The sequence below is a fragment of the Staurois parvus genome, unplaced genomic scaffold (genome assembly GCF_062004578.1).
Source record: "Staurois parvus isolate SC_StPar_1 unplaced genomic scaffold, SC_StPar_1.0 ptg000064l, whole genome shotgun sequence".
Lineage (NCBI taxonomy): Eukaryota > Metazoa > Chordata > Amphibia > Anura > Ranidae > Staurois > Staurois parvus.
The window spans coordinates 305,863-324,062 of record NW_028317860.1 but is presented as its reverse complement, the minus strand read 5'-3'; positions in this window follow the sequence as shown (position 1 = coordinate 324,062).

Genomic DNA, 18,200 nt, shown 5'->3' with positions numbered 1-18,200 from the left:
ATTCAAACCAACTATGTCCAGCTTTAGCAACATAGGGCATACTTATAAATCAGTGACTGTGGCATTCACCAAATATTCACTACATGTGAATCTTCCTGACCATGAGTTTTAAATTACAAGGAATGATTAACCACCTGAGAATATTTGGTAGTTTTATAAATGTGCCCCAAACTACCTAGAAATTTTGAGAGAGGATTGCAAAATTCTTTAGGCAAATAAGCAATATAAGTTGCACTTATCACACTGTTCTTAAAAAATACAGTTGAATAGTAGACTGTAGCTGAATCCAAAGTCAAGAAAAGACCTCACTCGAAGATATTCTTCATCAATACTGTAGATTACATTACCACTTCATGTCTGGACACTTTTACCCCCTTCCTGCCCAGGCCAATTTTCATCTTTCAGCGCTGTCACACTTTGAATGACAATTGTGTGGTCATGCAACACTGTACCCATATGATTTTTTTTTGTATTTTCTTGAGACAGATAAAACTTTATTTTGGTGGTATTTATTCATCACTGGGTTTTTTTTTTGCCTTATAAATGAAAAAGTCCAAACATTTTGAAAAAAAAAGTGTTTTTCTTATAATATTTTGCAAATAAATAGTCTTTCTTCATAAATCTTGGACAAAATGTATTCAGTTATCTTTTTATTAAAAAAAAATAACCTAAATTAGTTTATAACCAAAAATTATAATTTTTCAAAACATATTTTTATGTTTATTTTTTTATAATATTATTTATACTTTTGTTTTTTTTTTCTTTAACATACTGTCACCCTAGCAGTACAGTGTCACCATAGTAACACTGTACTACTTGTGGGAGGTGATTTTTTTTTACATTGATTGCTTTTACACCCATAAAGGCTTAAAAGCAATCTTTTCTCCTTCTCTCTGGCTGCATTCTTGCAGCCATTGAGAAATACTGTGTGAGCTGTGATTGGTCACAGCTTGTCACATGGTACAAGGCTGTTGTAAATATTGTTGTACCATGTGATCTCTGTGATCATTCACAGATTTCACACGTAGTAAGCAATGATGTCAGAAGTGACATTGGCCAATCAGTGATCACATGATTGGGACCTCACACAGTGGTCCCATACAGCGGTCGGTGTTCCACTGTGTCCGCTGGACATAGCGGGCACTGGATCGCGGTGCCACACGCTTCCAGGGAGCTCGCACAGTACAAAATGGTGTATGCCATTTATGAACGGCAACCCGCTCCTGCACTGCCTCCGTCCGGCAATTTATATACATGGGCCGGAAGGGAAAAATTAAATTGGAACTAAACTCTGAAAACAAAATTAGGAGGTAGAGATTTTTGGAAGACTCCTTCCTCTTTTCCCTAGCATTTTTTTTATATTCTGTGTATAATGTATGACACATGCACTATGCAGTGTACACTTGCAGCTCATTGCTGGGTATGGTGTAAATCTGTGTACATGTGCAAATGTTACATCATTAGTGGCAAGCCAATGGCTGAAGAGGAAAATGGGCAACCCAGTACCAGTGGAGGTGATGACTACTAGTATTCTGGCTCTTGCAACATTGGAGGTGACACATTTGTAGGGTAAATGTGCCATAAGTGAAAGTATGTTCTGCATTATGGAAAAATCCCACACCACACACAGTGGTTTTAGTTCCACTTTAGGAATTCTAGACTTACACAAACTGTACCATGAACTGGACCATAAGCACAACATTTTTGTAAAAACTAAACGTAAATATATGGGCACTTGAGAGATTTGGTTTTGCTACTGTCGTTGGTTGCAGCTATATGCAACCTGGAGGCACATTCCGGATGAGCCTCAGCCAAGGAGTTTTTCATCAGGTGGTGGAGTATGACTGTAGACATATTGGATTAAATGCCTTTTAAAAGAAAGCAGAACAGTTATTTCTGTACTGAGGTGACAAGGCCAACAAATTGTAGATGTGAGTGTGAGTAACTTGTGGCAGAGCTATATTCACTAGGTGCAGGTGTAATAATTCTTTACAGTAGAAATAAATGTAAAACTCAGGAAAGCACTGACAAATAGGGGTTTTATGGCAGAAGAGACACTATTGGCTCATTCTGTCATACATCCTTCTCCTTGCCTGTCAGAATTGTTTGTGCACATTGAGCCAGGCAGCTTACCATACATTTAAAGCACAGCTCCGTGCAGTGATGACATGACTGCCATGCGCATTCTCATGCAGGAGAGTTGGAAACCAGAGGAAAACCAGGAGAAGATGGAAGGAGGAGGAGATTATTTGCCAGGTAAATTTCCCATGATGTGCTAATATGGGGTGTGTAAAGCACACTATTGCTAAAAGCTCCTGGGGCCCATATTTTATGGCAGTGTAATTTTATTTTAAGTGAAACAAAAAAAAAAGGCTAATTTCCCCTAAAGACATGCCTGGGAGATGCACTGAACCTTCCTGTTAACCACTTGCCCTCCTGAGGATTTACCCCCCTTCCTGACCAGGCCATTTTTTGCGTTACGGTGTTGCGTTATTTTATCTGACAATTGCGTGGTCATGCAATGCTGCATCCAAATGAAATGTACGTCCTTTTTCCCCTACTACTTGAGCTTTATTTTAGTGGTATTTAATTGCTTGTGCGTTTTTTATTTTTTGCGCTATAAGAAAAAAGACCAACAATTTTGAGAAAAAAACAATATTTTTGACTTTTTGCTATTAAACATGTCTAGTAAAAAAATTTAAAAAATGTAATTTCGTCATAAATTTAGGCCAAAATGTATTCTGCGACATGCATTTGCTAAAAAAAATGTGTATATGAATTGGTTTACGTGAAAGTTATAGCGTTTACAAATGTATATATACTGGAATTTTTTTTTTTTAATAGTAATGGCCATGATCAGTGATTTATAGCAGGACTGCGGGACTACGGTGGGCATTCTGACACTGGGGGGAACTGACTTGGTGTCACTGACATCCCCAGTGACACCAATGCAGAGATCAGTCCTAAAAAAAAGTACTGACACTGTACTAATGACACTGGGCAGGAAGGGGTTAACATGTGGGGAGATCAAAGGGTTAACTGTGTTATAGGAGTGTTTTACTGGGGGGCAGTGTGTTGGTGCTTCGCTGTAAGCACATTGCTCTGGATGGCTGCGCTGTGTACAGCCATCCAGAGCAGTGTGCCCGAGCTTAGAGGGAGGAGGACTGTTAGTAAACAAAGCAGCCCTCTTCCCTGTCAGAGATCCTCAGTAATCACCAGGCACTGGTGGGTAATCACCAGCCAGGACCCGGTGATTGACAGCCGCGACTGCAAATGGCAGCGCGGGTAGGATGCACGTGCGGCTCGCGCGTGCAACCTACCCGGAAACTCGAAATCACATATATATATGTGACTTTGCGCCCCCCTGCCGCCCTGTAGCAGTATATCTATAGGGAAGTGGTTAAGTGGCACATCTGTATGATACAATCTGCTAAAGCAAAACTGACAACTACCAAGAAAATGACAAAAGTACAAAATTACAAAAGTTACAATTTACTTTTGTTTGTAAAGAAAGTAGCTGGGGATTCCTTGCATACCAGCCCATTATCCTAAATGAGGATATGGTATAGATGTTATTAGGTAACACCAAACAAAAAATGGCATGGGTTCCCCTTGAAATCTATATCAGGCCCTTATCCAAGAATGCAGCCTGGCTGGCCAGGAAACATGAAGAATGAGCGTGCAGCCCTGCCAAACTATATCAGGCCACATGCCCTCAATATAGAGGGGTACTTTGTCATTGAGAACCTCCCTGTCAAAGCACCTTTTTTTGTGTTGATATGTCTTGTAAGAATATTGGGGGCACAGTGATTTTTTTTTTCACAAATGTGGGGATGACTCATATTTGTCAGAATGATTGCAGCTGGTGACTTCCTACCAACCAGCCTGAAGGGAAGCTGTCACATTTATCAAGGATAGGAATACCAGTGCTAAATGTTTCCTATCCCACTGCCAGTCTCAACTTGACTAAACACCAATTTGGCCATTTGTCAAACCTCTGAGCAAGCAAAATTTGGTCAGAAGTTAGGTTTGGACTTTACCAGCAGCTCATCCCTGTACATACTGTATGTTCTGCTTTTACATGGGGATATGCCTACTCCCATTGGTATAAATAAAATAAAACTGAAATATTTTTTTTTAAATGAGTAGATAGTCTGAAGGTTAGAAGTCAGCTATGGAACATTAACTGGTGTTTTTCTAAGAGTATTCAATTGCAGGACCATGCTTTGTTAAAGAGAAGAAAACCAGAGACTTGTAGCCCTATTTTGCTTGTATTATCCCGATACAGTTGGGTGAATAAGTGTTGTCACCCTAGAGCTGGGAGTTTGTTACTGGCATCACCAGGTATTACAAGGCATGGAGGATCCAGCACTTTGCATTTCAACATCAATATTAAGGTGGTTATATAGCCCGCATGTCGCGATGAAGAAACCCCTTAAAGCAGGACCCTGACATTTCTACAACATTGAGGAAGTCAATGGTGATTTTTATATTTCTGATTCCATACTCAAGCAATATGGATATATTCACTGTGGCTTTATATTTCACCACCTACTCTTGCCATTAACTTTTGCCATTACTTTATCTGGTTATCACAGAGGCTAACCGCATCCCTACATGTATATTTATTTTTTACCCACATTACCTGGTCAGGTTTATGGGCAACTTTATCATTATCACTTGGTACTTGTTGTCAGTCATTATTGCAATGTATGCTATGCCAATATGGTACAATTTTTTGATACACCTCCTGCATGGCGGTGTAACCAATGTGTCGGTGCTGCAAATGTATTAGACCATTGTCACTATATGTGCAGCACATCATTACTAAGACCGGTCCTGACGTTGCTTTTATGCGATTTTAGGTCTGTTTTTTGTATTATCTCCTACTGAGGTGATGGTGAACCAAGGGATTTACCTTAATTGTCCACATGCATATTGTGAAATAAAGCATAATTTTTGGAACTACTTTTAGTGTCGCATTCTGTCCATAATGTAACCAATTTTTTGTGAATCTCTTTTCACGTTCCCCACTTTTTTTATGTAAACATATATGCTGCCTTTCAGTTCTTAATTTCCTTCTTTTTTTTAGCTGTGCATCCCACATGACTATAGGGTCACACATACTGTATACACAGTGGTAAATGACACTCCCTCCTCCTCCATGTCCTCCTATTGTTAAACAGTATGGGGGCGGGATATAGTATGCTGATTGATTACATTCCCTAAGACACTCACAAAAAAGCTTAGTTTTAATATAAATCAGTAATAAATGTATAAAATATAGTTGCTAATACCTGTAAAGTAAAAAGAAGAGCATTGGATATAGATGCTGTTTGAATAAAATGAAAGCTAGTGTCAATCATCCTTGACTCTACCTACACCATATTACTGGACAAAAAATACACATTTGATGTTCAATAAAGATATATTTGGAGCTTTAAAACAGTTTTTGACATTTATCATTTTATTTGAAATACTCTACTGATTTTTATTTGTGACCGACGCAGCACCAAGCAGGGCTGTGCAGACTCAGACTCTGTAGAAAGTGTATATCAGCAGAGTAATAGAAGCCCCTCCCAAAGAACTTCCCTGCAGATGCCAAAAAAACAAAAAAAGGGGAAAATCATGTGACCACCTAACAGTGCTGCAGGGATTAGATACTTACCCATTGCTGATTGCAGATATTTACTCAGTGCTGCAGGGGTTAGGTACTTAGAGGATTAAAAAAAAAAACAACAACAACAACAAAATATAGTGGCATATCTGTTTAGTATTACTTTAACAAATGTGCACATGGGTTAAAAGTCAGCAACTGAAGGCAGCAAGCAACAAAAGCCAATATACCCAGACCTTCAAATGTATATGTCTAATCAGTGCAGCACCAAAAGTAAAAAAAAAAACAATTATTTCCTCACACAATTGACACTATCAAATAAATAACTGAATACTGTAAAATGCTCTGATTTCAACAATTAATAATTAAACAATTTGATAGACAGATGACTATGCAATAAATATATATCTTAAAAACACAACTTCATAAATAAAGTACAATGAACCAATATCTGTCGAGAGACCCCTGATGCCCTACCTTCACACAAAATGCATTGGGTGGAGCTTACTCCCTGACATCACCCCACTCAGGGGCGGACTGACAACTCATGGGGCCCCCGGGCACTAGGGGATCATGGGGCCTTTGTGTCCTCCTCCACACTCAAACAACACCCAAAAAATCCTATGAAAAGGTACCAGGGGTATCTCATGGGGCCCCTTACTGACCCTAGGCCCTCGGGCAGTGCCCAAGTTTCTGAATGGTCAGTCCGCCCCTGACCCCACTGCTTCTGGTCCAGAACATCGGCCATTGTTGTGAGTTTGGCTGCATTTTCTTGTCTTTTTTTCCTAAAGGGGGTTGAAGCTGGTGTGTGTAAAGGGAGAACTTGGTCATACCACTGTATTGCGCACTGTATACTGGTTCAGCAGCATGTTGCCTGGTGAGTGCAGTGTGGTGGAGATGTGGTGACACTCATGCTCAGAAGATGACATCTGTATGGCACATTTTGGTGGATTTGGTGGAAGAACCAGTAGAGAGTAAATCACATTTTTCATGAACTGTTGAAATGTTTTTATTTTATTTTTATATATATATATATATACACACACACACTGATATATCTTAATGAGCAGATATTGATTCATTGTACTTTATTCATAAAGTTCTGTTTCTAAGGTATTTAGGTATTTATTTATCGCATAGTCACCTGTCTATTTATCAACTGCTTTAATCATGAATTGTTGAAATTGGAGGAATATATTCATGCATTTAATTGATAGTGTAAATTGTGTGATGAATTAATTATTGTTATTTTTTTTTACTTCTGGCGCTGCACTGATTAGACAAACACACAAAAATTGTAAAGTGTGCAGCTGTATCCATTACCTGACCTGGTATGCGTGTAAACCATGCTTTATTATCCTACAACTGTTTTTACTATAATTTGTCAGCGACAATGTCACAGACACAAAGCTAAAAAAAAATCAAAATCCTGCAATAATAACACATTTTATAAAAACCTTTATTTACCCTATCATTTTAGATTTTCCTATCCTACAGTTTTTGTTGTTTACCTACGGCTCAACTTGCTTCATTTTAAAGCCTGTGCTTTAAAGTAAAACATCAGCTTATTACAGATTTTGCATCAGTAGTCTTCTATCTTATTTTCTGTTAGTTGTACAATAATCAAGGAACACATAGTAGTAATCTGTATAGAATTTAGAACAGATTTTGCTTTATAATCTTCCTTGGAATGCTTTTCTCTTTAATCCTTTTGCAATCTGTTCTTCTATCAGGGAAACATCATGTGATGCTTTGTAAACTGTTTCCATTAAACCTTCCCAGATGCATGAGAACTTAACCCTTTTATGCTAGATATTGGTTAAACAAAAGGTCGGCAACCTTTTCCACGTTAAATCTGCAAGCATTAGACAACTGGTGTGCCAATGAACAATAGCAAGCTACGGCCATACAGTTAATTTTCAAAGTTTACACTCATAGTTATACTGATAATGGCATTTAAACTCAACAAGTGTTATTACAGTAACAGGTGCACACACATAATATGTAAATATTTAATGTGTACTGAACAGTATGCTGAACTTACAATTTCAGTGTGGTCCCTGTATTTTACAGCTCAGTTGTACTATGTCTGCCCTATGGAATGGAAATTACAGCTACAGACACAACATAAAGCTTATCTATGGTCAAAATGTTAAATCACATATTGATTTCCACATTGTGTTTAAGTTATATTAACTTACTTTTATTAGATTCCATGCACCAAAGGGGAGTTGCAACGCACCCCTTATTATTTTTTTAAAATTCTCCCCAAGCTACTTGATGCTGAGATGGCCTCAGTTGAGATACTCACCCACACAGAGGATCCAGCATTATCCTGCTTGGATCTTGTTTTCTGCAGCCACCACAGGGTCCCGACAGTCCTGTTCTTTTGTGATATCATTGGCAGGCTGCACTGGCTCTTCGAGTTCTGGTGCAGCCTACTGATGATGCACTGCTAGGCCCACCCCCTTCCTCTACTGAATGGGGTGATTTGGGGGCTCCCGGTGCCTCCTGGGATATGAGTGTCACATATTCCAGGAGGCTCCCAGGACACTAACATCATTCACCTTGGAAAATGACAGAGGATGAGGGGGGAGGGCAGGAACAAAACAAAAATCAGTTAAAAACAAAATTAGAGAACTCAACATATGTGCAGCAGAGAGTGGGTGGGTTGCAGAGGAGCTGAGTCACACCAATGGGTGAAGATCTGCTTTAACGTCCTTGCACCTTGCATTCTGTGACACATATTCACTATGCCCTGTGAGTAGACACTGCTGTGTTACATATTTCCCAGAGCCTGCCTCCTGAACTAAAAAAGAGCTGAGAGGTGGAGATTCAGGAGTTGGAGTCAGTAGAGGAGTCACTGATGGCAGGTGGAAAGGATTGTCAAACTACAAACTATTGTTTGTATTATTATTACAATGCTGATGTTGTAAAATGAAAGTGTATGCTGTGACTATAGATCTCCTTTAATTATCTGTTAAATGTTGACTTTGGGATGGAATAGAATGCTGTTCTTTAGGTTAAAAAAAAATCAGTCTACACATATACAGTATATGTATCCAAATCTAGAGATTAACACCACCTGTTTCACACATTAGAATTTTTTACAACACTACAGATTCTATAAAAATGAAAACCAAACTCTGGGAGTATGAAAAGCCCTCCCCTGCAGTGGGGCTGCGCTCACACTTCAAAGGTTATCTGTTTGCTTCTGACTAGTGCAGGGGTTTCAAACTGGCAGCCCTCCAGCTGTTCCAAAACTACAAGTCCCATCATGCCTCTGCTTTTCAGAGTCATGCTTCTAGCTGTCAATCTTGCAATGCCTCATGGGACATGTAGTTTGGCAAAAGCTGGAGGGCCACCAGTTTGACACCAGTTTGACACCCGTGGTCTAAGGGATGAGAAAAACACTTTTGTTTACCTGATTCTCCACACCCTTGGCAGATGGCACTCCCCTATACTCCGGTGGTGGCATTCTCAAGTCCAATGCAGGGTTAGAGTCTGGTCATTGGTCTTGATGTCACAGGATTTTAAACCATTGCAGTGCAGAGAAGAGGCTGCAGGGACCGGTGAGCAACATGCAGAAGATTGTAGGAATTGAAAATCAAGTAAGTAAATGCTGCTATAATCAGTGTCCCTACCAGTGGCGGACTGACAACTCATGGGGCCCCCGGGCAATAGGGGATCATAGGGCCCCTGTGTCCTTGCCCAAACTCAAAAAAGCCTATGAAAAAGGTACCAGGGGCATCTCATGGGCCCCCCTACTGACCCTGGGCCCTTGGGCAGTGCCTGAGTTTCCAAATGGTCAGTCCACCCCTGGTCCCTACACAGAAATGAGCAGTCAACCTCTTCAGTGTGGGCAAAATACCACTGCCAGTGAGGACTTAGAAATCCTGGAGTTCTACTTTACCAAATTTCACTACAGCTATATTTTGGGTGCAGATGTTTTGATTTCTTTAGAGACCTGATAGAGTCACTTTAAGATTGAAGCTATATATAGCATTGTATTGAGTGCTGCTAATATCTTAGGGGCCCATTTACTCTGTTTGTGATACATTTACGCACATTGTGCATTGTGTTAAGGCAGCCCATTCAAAATAAATGAGCTGCCAATGCACCCTAACATGCCTACAAAAGCATATGACCCTTCTTTTATTGTTATTCATAGTAGCTCAATACACTACTTTGTGTTACCAGGCATTGCGGCACCTACAGTATTATACTAGTGCGTTGGGGTACAATTTAATATGAATGGCACTGCAATTCAGAAATTCATGTTGCCTGGACTAATATGTAGTGCAGTAATGTATGTAGAAACTCATGTGTTACCACAATATGGAAATGGGAATGGGACCTAATGGATGTGCCATGTACGTAGGTATCAAGCTGTACACAAAGTGCCATACTCTTTTGGTGTTTGTCATTGAACTAAAGCTGTACTGAGAGAAATATTAGGGCTACCATTTTACCTCTTTCCAAACATGCTATTTGCCTGGGCCTCATTGGCCTCAAACCTATATGAGTCACTGACAAAAAAACAAGCATGCAACAATCAAAGGCTGAGTAAATTCAAACATCCCAGTTTGAATACTTTCAATTGATCTTGACTCAGAAAATATTGGAGCCCTTAGGTATGACAGCCACCAACTAGCATTTTTCGATGAGTTCAGCAATGGCAATCATCTTATTTTTTAGTACAGGTTTCTTTTTTACTTGAAATCCTTTAAAGAGATATTTGTTTTTGAAGAATTGAAATGTCTCACATAGTTAAATGAGAAGCAATTAACTCCTTCACTTTCTTACAGGAGATCTGAAAGCTAAGTGGCATAAGTTTAATAAGCATGTCACATTGTTAGTCTGCATTCAAATACCTTTAATTGCCTGTCTGCATTTGTGTATATAGTGGATATAATGATTATGACATTTAAAAAGGGCTCATCAGAATCCAATACTGCAATGCAGTTAGGTGTCCTCTTATTAACAGTGGATGTACAGTGCTATAGCCTGTGCCCAATTAGACTAATGTCACCTGCCGAATAAAAAACCCTACTTTAACAAAAAGACTTAACATTTTCCCTGCCACTTTTCATTACTATTCATCTTGAATTGTTCCTCCCAGTATTCTCAATGACAGCCATTGAATGTAGAATTTAGTGCTCTGATGAAGAGTTGGAAGGTGGTACATGCTAGCTTTGTATGTCCCATCTACTGTATAAGCATCCTATTTTAATTGAAGAGTTGAGGTATTATACATATTACTGGGCCTCTCCCCTGGAAACATTTTCATTGTCATTGTTTTATGTTGGTTAAATTTAAATTAAAGGCCATATACTGTACAGTACATAATAATTACACACGCAATATATATACACTGCTCAAAAAAATTAAAGGAACACTTTTTAATCAGAGAATAGCATCAAGTCAATTAAACTTCTGGAATATTTATCTGGTCAGTTAAGTAGAAGAGGGGGTTGTTAATCAGTTTCATCTGCTTTGGTGTTAATTAAATTAACAACAGGTGCACTAGATGGGCAACAATGAGACAAATCCCAAAACAGGAATGGTCTTACAGATGTAGGCCACTGATATTTTTTTCCCTACTCATCTCTTCTAACTGTTTTTCACTAGTTTTGCATTTGGCTAGGGTCAGTGTCATTACTAGTAGCATGAGGCAGTACTTGGACCCTACAGAGGTTGCACAGGCAGTCCAACTCCTCCAGAATGGCACATCAATTCATGCCATTTCTTGACGGTTTGCTGTGTCTTGCAGCATGGAGGAGATTCCAGGAGACAGGTAGTTACTCTAGAAGAGCTGGAAATGTCTCTGACCAATCAGAAATAGACTACGTGAGGGTGGCCTGAGGGCCCAAGGTCCTCTAGTGGGCCTTGTGCTTACTGCCACCATAGAGCTCGATTGGCATTTACCATTGAACACCAGAATTTGCAGGTCTGCCACTAGCGCCCTGTGCTTTTCACAAATGAGAGAAGATTCACTCTGAGCACATGTGACAGATGTGAAAGGGTCTGGAGAAGCCATGGAGAACATTATGCTGCCTGTAACATCATTCAGCATGACCGTTTTCATGGTGGGCCAGTGATTGTCTGGGGAGGAATATCCATGGAGGGACACACAGACCTCTACAGGCTAGACAATGGCACCCTGACTGCCAATAGGTATCGGGATGAAATCCTTGGACCCATTGTCAGACCCTACATTGGTGCAGTGGGTCCTGGGTTCCTCCTGGTATACAACAATGTCTCATGTGGTGAGAGTATGCAGGCAGTTCCTGGAATTTGAATGAATTGATACCATTGAATGGCCCCATGCTCACCTGACCTAAATCCAATAGAACACCTCTAGGATATCATGTTTTGGTCCATCCCATGTCGCCAGGTTGCATCTCAGACTGTCCAGGAGCTCAGTGATGCCCTGGTCCAGATCTGGGAAGAAATACCCCAGGACACCATTCATCATCTCATTAGGAGCATGCCCCAACACTGTCAGGCATGCATACAAGCAAGTGGGGACCATACAAACTACTGAGTACCATTTTGAGTTGCTGAAATGAAATTTCAGCAAAATGGACTAGCCTGCTGCATAATTTTTTCACTTTGATTTTCGGGGTGTCTTGAATTCAGTCCTCTGTAGGTTGATCGTTTTCATTTCCATCAAATGATGGGGCATCCTTACATTCATATCAGCATACTCTAGATATCCAGCATGATATTTTTCCCCATTGAGATCTGATGTGTTTTCAAAGTATTCCTTTCATTTTTTTGAGCAGTGTATAAGGTAGCTCTGTGTTTATTAAAAGAATCAGAGTTTTTGTATTTAAACAATAACAGTGCAAAGCAGAAGCAATCTGAGCAGGATGTAAAAGTACCAATTGGTTGTCTGCATTCATATATGCTGAAAGGAACATGCTGACAGGTGGAGAGAGCAGATAGATGAGCTCTTAAGTCTGTTTCTACTTTTTTACTGTTAAAGAAAGTGGAATGACAGCGCAGAACCCGCAGGTACACTCCACTGGTATTATTATCTTAACATATTATGTTGGTGTAAATGATCTGCTTCCTGGGCAGGTGGCTTCTACACCCCAGAGGATCTCCAAGGTCCCCCTGACTTGTAGTATATTGTAAGAAAAGTTGAAATTGAAGCACCACACCACTGTTCAGAGGTCCAGATACAACTTTATTCCATTAAAGATCAGGGGTATAATTTGAGAAGTAGCCAATGTACTTTGGGGGTCCAAGTGGTTAGTATTAATGTACTTTTACAAGCTGCATGTTTAACTTTCTTACCTTGTTCATTTGGGACAATTTCAAGATTTAATTTACTATAACACTGCATAGATTTAGTAGTAAAGCATGTTAGTGTGTAGTTTCTTTACAGTTTTGCATACGTTGGATTTTCACTACTTTGTAAAAATGCACAAATGTAAATTTACACATTATTATTTATTACCTTAGTACAGTTTTCTTTATTATTTCCAGCAAGTTTAAAATGTGACACATTTTACTGGTTACGTTATTGAAGATGCAAGCTTTCAAAACACGTTAGGCTTCTTTATCAGGCATTATACAATTTTGGGTCTTAAACTCATATATTTATATACAGTGTAGAACAAGAAAGATATACAGTACAATGAAATATACCTTTTTTTCTCCCTGACACACATGAACAGTAAATGCTGTTGTAAAATATTAGCATAGATAGATCGAAAATAAGATAAGGCAGGTATGAATAAGACATGGATAATATATACAGTAGATAAAGATCAAGGCTCAGGAGTGTTACTGGGGAATTGAAACTTGTTTTAGAGATAAAAAGTCCCTGCACACTTCTCACCTCAATATGAGAGAGGATGAACCTCTTTTTTGCAACGTACATATAACTTTGATCAGAGGCCTGAAGGAAATCAGGCTTCCTTGACAGAGGTATTAAATTCAGTTAAAATTGTAGCAACACATAAAATGTCTGCCCTAACAGCAAGAGTTGAATTTTTTTCCATACTTTTTATTGTACTATAGGTCCATCTGTTTTGTAGTTTTTACTTGTGAATTTATGTAAATGTGGGAAAAGGTTTAACTGGCTCACTAACAAAGAGTATTGTAAGAATTTCTACATAAGCAGTGCTGTAAAAAAGTATTTGACCCTTCTGGATTTTTTTTTTCATTTTTGTCATACGTAAATGATTCAGATCAACAAACATATTTTCACATTACACAAAGATAACTGGATTAAATAAAAAATACAGTTTTTAAGTGATGGATTAAATTTTAATTTATTAAGGAAAAAAGCTGCCCCTCTCCTCTTTGCAGAAATGTTTTAATTCAGCCACACTGGGGGGGGGGGGGGGGGGTGAGCATGAATGGCCTGTTTAGGGTCATGCTACAGCAGTTTTTGACTAGGCCACTCCAGAACGTTTCATTTTTTTGTTTTTTGAGCCATTCATATGTGGATTTGCTGGTGTGTTTCAGTTCATTCTCCTGCTCCATAACCCAAGTGCGCTTGAACTGATGGCCAGACATTTACCCTTAGGACTTTCTGGTAGAGCACAAAATTGATGGCTCCATCAATTATGGCAAGTAGTCCAGGTCCTAGAGCTGCAAAGCAGCCCCAGACCATCACACTACCACCACTATGTTTGACTGGTGGTATGATCTTTTTATGAAATGCTGTGTTAGCTTTACACCAGATGTAATGGGACGCACACCTTCCAAAAGGGTCAACTTTTGTCTCAACAGTCCACAGAATATTTGCCCAAATGCCCTAATCAAGATGTTTTCTGGCAAATGTGAGATGAGCCTTTGCGTTCTTTTTGGTCAGCAGTGGCTTTCAGCCTGGAACTCTCTGATGGATGCCATTTTTGCCCAGTTTCTTGCTTATTGTTGAGTCATGAACTTTAACTTTGTTCATGACCTTAACTGAGGCAGGTGAGCCCTGCAGTTCTTTAAGTGATGTTCTGGGTTCTTTTAATATCTCCTGGATGAGTCATTGTTGTGCTCTTGCAGTAATTTTCGTACTCCTGGGAAGGATAACTGTTCCAAGTTTTCTCCATTTGTGGATAATGGCTCTCACAATGCTTTTCTGGAGTCCCAAAGCCTTAGAAATGGCTTTGTAACCCTTTCCAGACTGATACATGTCAATTACTTTATTTCTTATCTGTTCTTCAATTTATTTAGATTGCAGCAGGATGTGTTACATTTTGAGATCCTTTAGCGTGCTTCACTTTGTCAGACAGCATCTGTTTAAGTGTTTTTTTGATTCAACAGGTCTGGCACTTATCAGGCCTGGGTGTGGCAAGTGAAATTTAACCCAATTTTACAAAAATGTGGTTAATCACAGTTCATTCATGATTTAGCAAGGGGGATTACTTTTTCACAGTCGGGTTTGGACAGCTTTTTTCCCTTTATAAATGAAATCATCATTTAAAAAATGCATTTTGTATTTACTTGGGTTATCTTTGTGTAACTTTAAAATTTGTTCGATGATCGGAATCATTTAAGTGTGACAAATATACACAAAAAATAAAAAATCAGGAAGAGGGTAAATACTTTTTCACTTTTGTGCATTATCAGGTAGAGCAGGTTTGAGAATCTGAACTGCTGCAATGATTATGGTGCTGGTATTTTGCCAGTAGCGCGGATATATGCAAGGGTTGCACATTTTTGTATGCACTTGAATGTCAATATTTTTAATAGATTCTGCAAGGAACTTCCCACAATTGTCAGGTTTAGATTGGTTGGATGTTTTTTGTATTTAGTAGAAATTATGAGATTTGTTGTGTTTGTTCTCATTTTCTTTTTGTGTATGTTTTAATGCTATTTGAAATTATTTGTAAAAAAAAAAAATACATCTTTAATTCTATTTAGAAAGTATGTGGTGAGGGTGATCTTTCACAAACATAAAGCTGCAGTGCAATTAGGGTTTCTTTTGTGTGTACAGCTTCAGTCACATAACTTACCAGTACTGAAGTGTGAAATCTCATCTTAGGTGAAGTTGGTTCCTCTCCACAACACTTAGACTTCAAGCACTAATGAGTAAACTGTTACAGGTCTATTAATGGCTGTCCACCCATTTCTGTCATCTTCTCTATTCACAACACTCCTTGGAGTGTTCACCAGGCACAGAACTTTTTACATTCTGTGAGTGCACATTGCCCTAGGCTTGCATATTAATAAACTAAATTTCAGCTTTAAGTTTGCCATGAATTTTCATTGCTGGAAGGTAAGTAGGCATACAACCAATGGACAAAACAACTACCTCTGTTAGGAATTTGTGTTGCATAGCTCAGTCTCTTCTTTTACTGGTCTTATAATGACAATGTATGAATCAACTTATTGAAGATTACTGTATTTCTATTAAAGTGTATATATTGTATTTTTTTATAGCGTGGTAAGAGTTACACCTTCTGTAAAGATTCTATCAATGTTTTTTTCCCCATTAGGGAGACTGACCCACCTATTTATCCTAGTGTCTATTATTCCAAAGAGGTTACATCTTCCCATTTGGGACAAGTATTCCAGTGATAACTGTCTAAGAGTGGGAATCAACTCACTTAAGAGATATTTTGGGGTAGATTTACTAAAACTAGAGCACTCAGAATATGGTGCAGATGTGCATGGTAGCCAATCAGTTTCTAACTTAAGCTTGTTCAATTAAGCTTTGGTAAAAAAAACTGGAAGCTGATTGGTTTTTATGCAGTATTGCACCTGTTTTTACAATCTCTAGTTTTAGTGAATAACCCACTTTGTCTCATTTTCTGTTTCTCAGTGAGGCATAGGGTGCAAGCGTAATCTGATAGAGATTTTATTCCTTACTTATCCTATATAAAACAATCCAAGCAAAAACATTTTAATGATGGAAAAAAATATTTATGGATGATAATTATGCAGCAAAAAGAAATCTCTTTATCTCTACCACCTATAGTCCTACTGTGGCTAATGGTGAATTCTGTTAAATTTGCACATGAGTAAACTGCTACAGGTCTATTAATGGCTGTCTACCCATTTCTGTCATCTTCTCTATTCACAACACTCCTTGGAGTGTTCACCATGCACAGAACTTTTTACATTCTGTGAGTGCACGTTGCCCTAGGCTTGCATATTAATAAACTAAATTTCAGCTTTCGGTTTGCAATGAATAGTTCATGAGATAAAAAAAATGAACAGCAGGTGGTGTAATAAACCTTTACTGCTTTATCCCCAAAAAACTCAAGATGTATACCCTAAAGTGGTTGTAAGTAAGCACATCAAATGCAAAATATAGCTGTGAATCACATACTGTACATAATACAGAAGATTATTTTATAAATTACACAAATTCAAGTACCAATATATCCAGAATACCATGGGTATTAAAACAAGGCCAGGGACAGTATCAGTATATACAATCCTGTAAAGAGTTATTGTAGCAACATAAACCCTATTAAAAGACCAGAACAGTATTAGTAGTATAACAACCGACAAATCAAGGCAATAATTTAAATGACACTCTAGGTATAAAAGGTGGGATGGAAAAGTAAACTGCAATTTCTCAGGGGAACAAACTACTCCTTTATTACTAAATTACTACCTTAGTTGGAACATAATTTATGCAATATTGTTCTACACAATATATGTGATTTTCAGAATTATTTTTTAATTTGGTGTGTTTACGGAAAACACATAATGGCAAATCCAGTTCTGCTGTAATAGGCATGTGAAAAATAGGTGTGATAAAATAAGAGGCATTTCCTGAATGTGTAAAGGTTAAACTTCAATTAAGCAGCACCTCAAATGACTGAACAAGGTAGTCCCTGTACTTCGCCTATGATAGTTATAGTTTAAATTATATTTAATAATATATCATCACTGGTATTAAAGCATGGTAAAAACAGTATTTATTGCAAGTGAAATCCATATGATCTCATGCTATCCCAGACTAGCAACTGGCATATCATAGTAACTGGCATGTCATACTCTATTTTGGCAGTTAGTGAGTATAACTGGTTGTAAACAGCTGTGATCTGTTTATATGGTTTAGCTTGTACTATGGCTATTGCACTGTGAAAGCAACCTTTACTGTGAATTTACTTTTCTTTCTGATATATGTGCCATTCTATACATACAATATTACTGAAAATAATGTACAGTATGTCCTGTGACTTTTGAAGCTGAAACTCAGACATACAAATACATTTGTGGATTATGTACTTTTAAAGGAGCTTTATACCTGCCAAAGATCTTTTTATTTGTCTTGCCATTCAGTTCCAAGATTTAAGCAGCTCTGCCACACATCACAGCCAGGTGGATGGCACTAGTTTTTCTCATACAGGTAAAGGATATAGAAGGATTATAGTAGTGTCCCCTCCCAGCCTGCCATTCACCCTTGTGCTGCTGTCTAGAAGATTGCAGGACGCTAATACCAAATCAAATTCAGTTATTTACATTAGTTGCATTAAAAATGCATTTAGTGAAATATTGATGAATACATAGTCACAATTAGGGTTATTTACTAAAAACTGGAGAGTGCAAAATCTGATGCAACTCTGCATAGAAACAGCTTCCAGGTTTTATTGCTAAAGATTAATTGAAC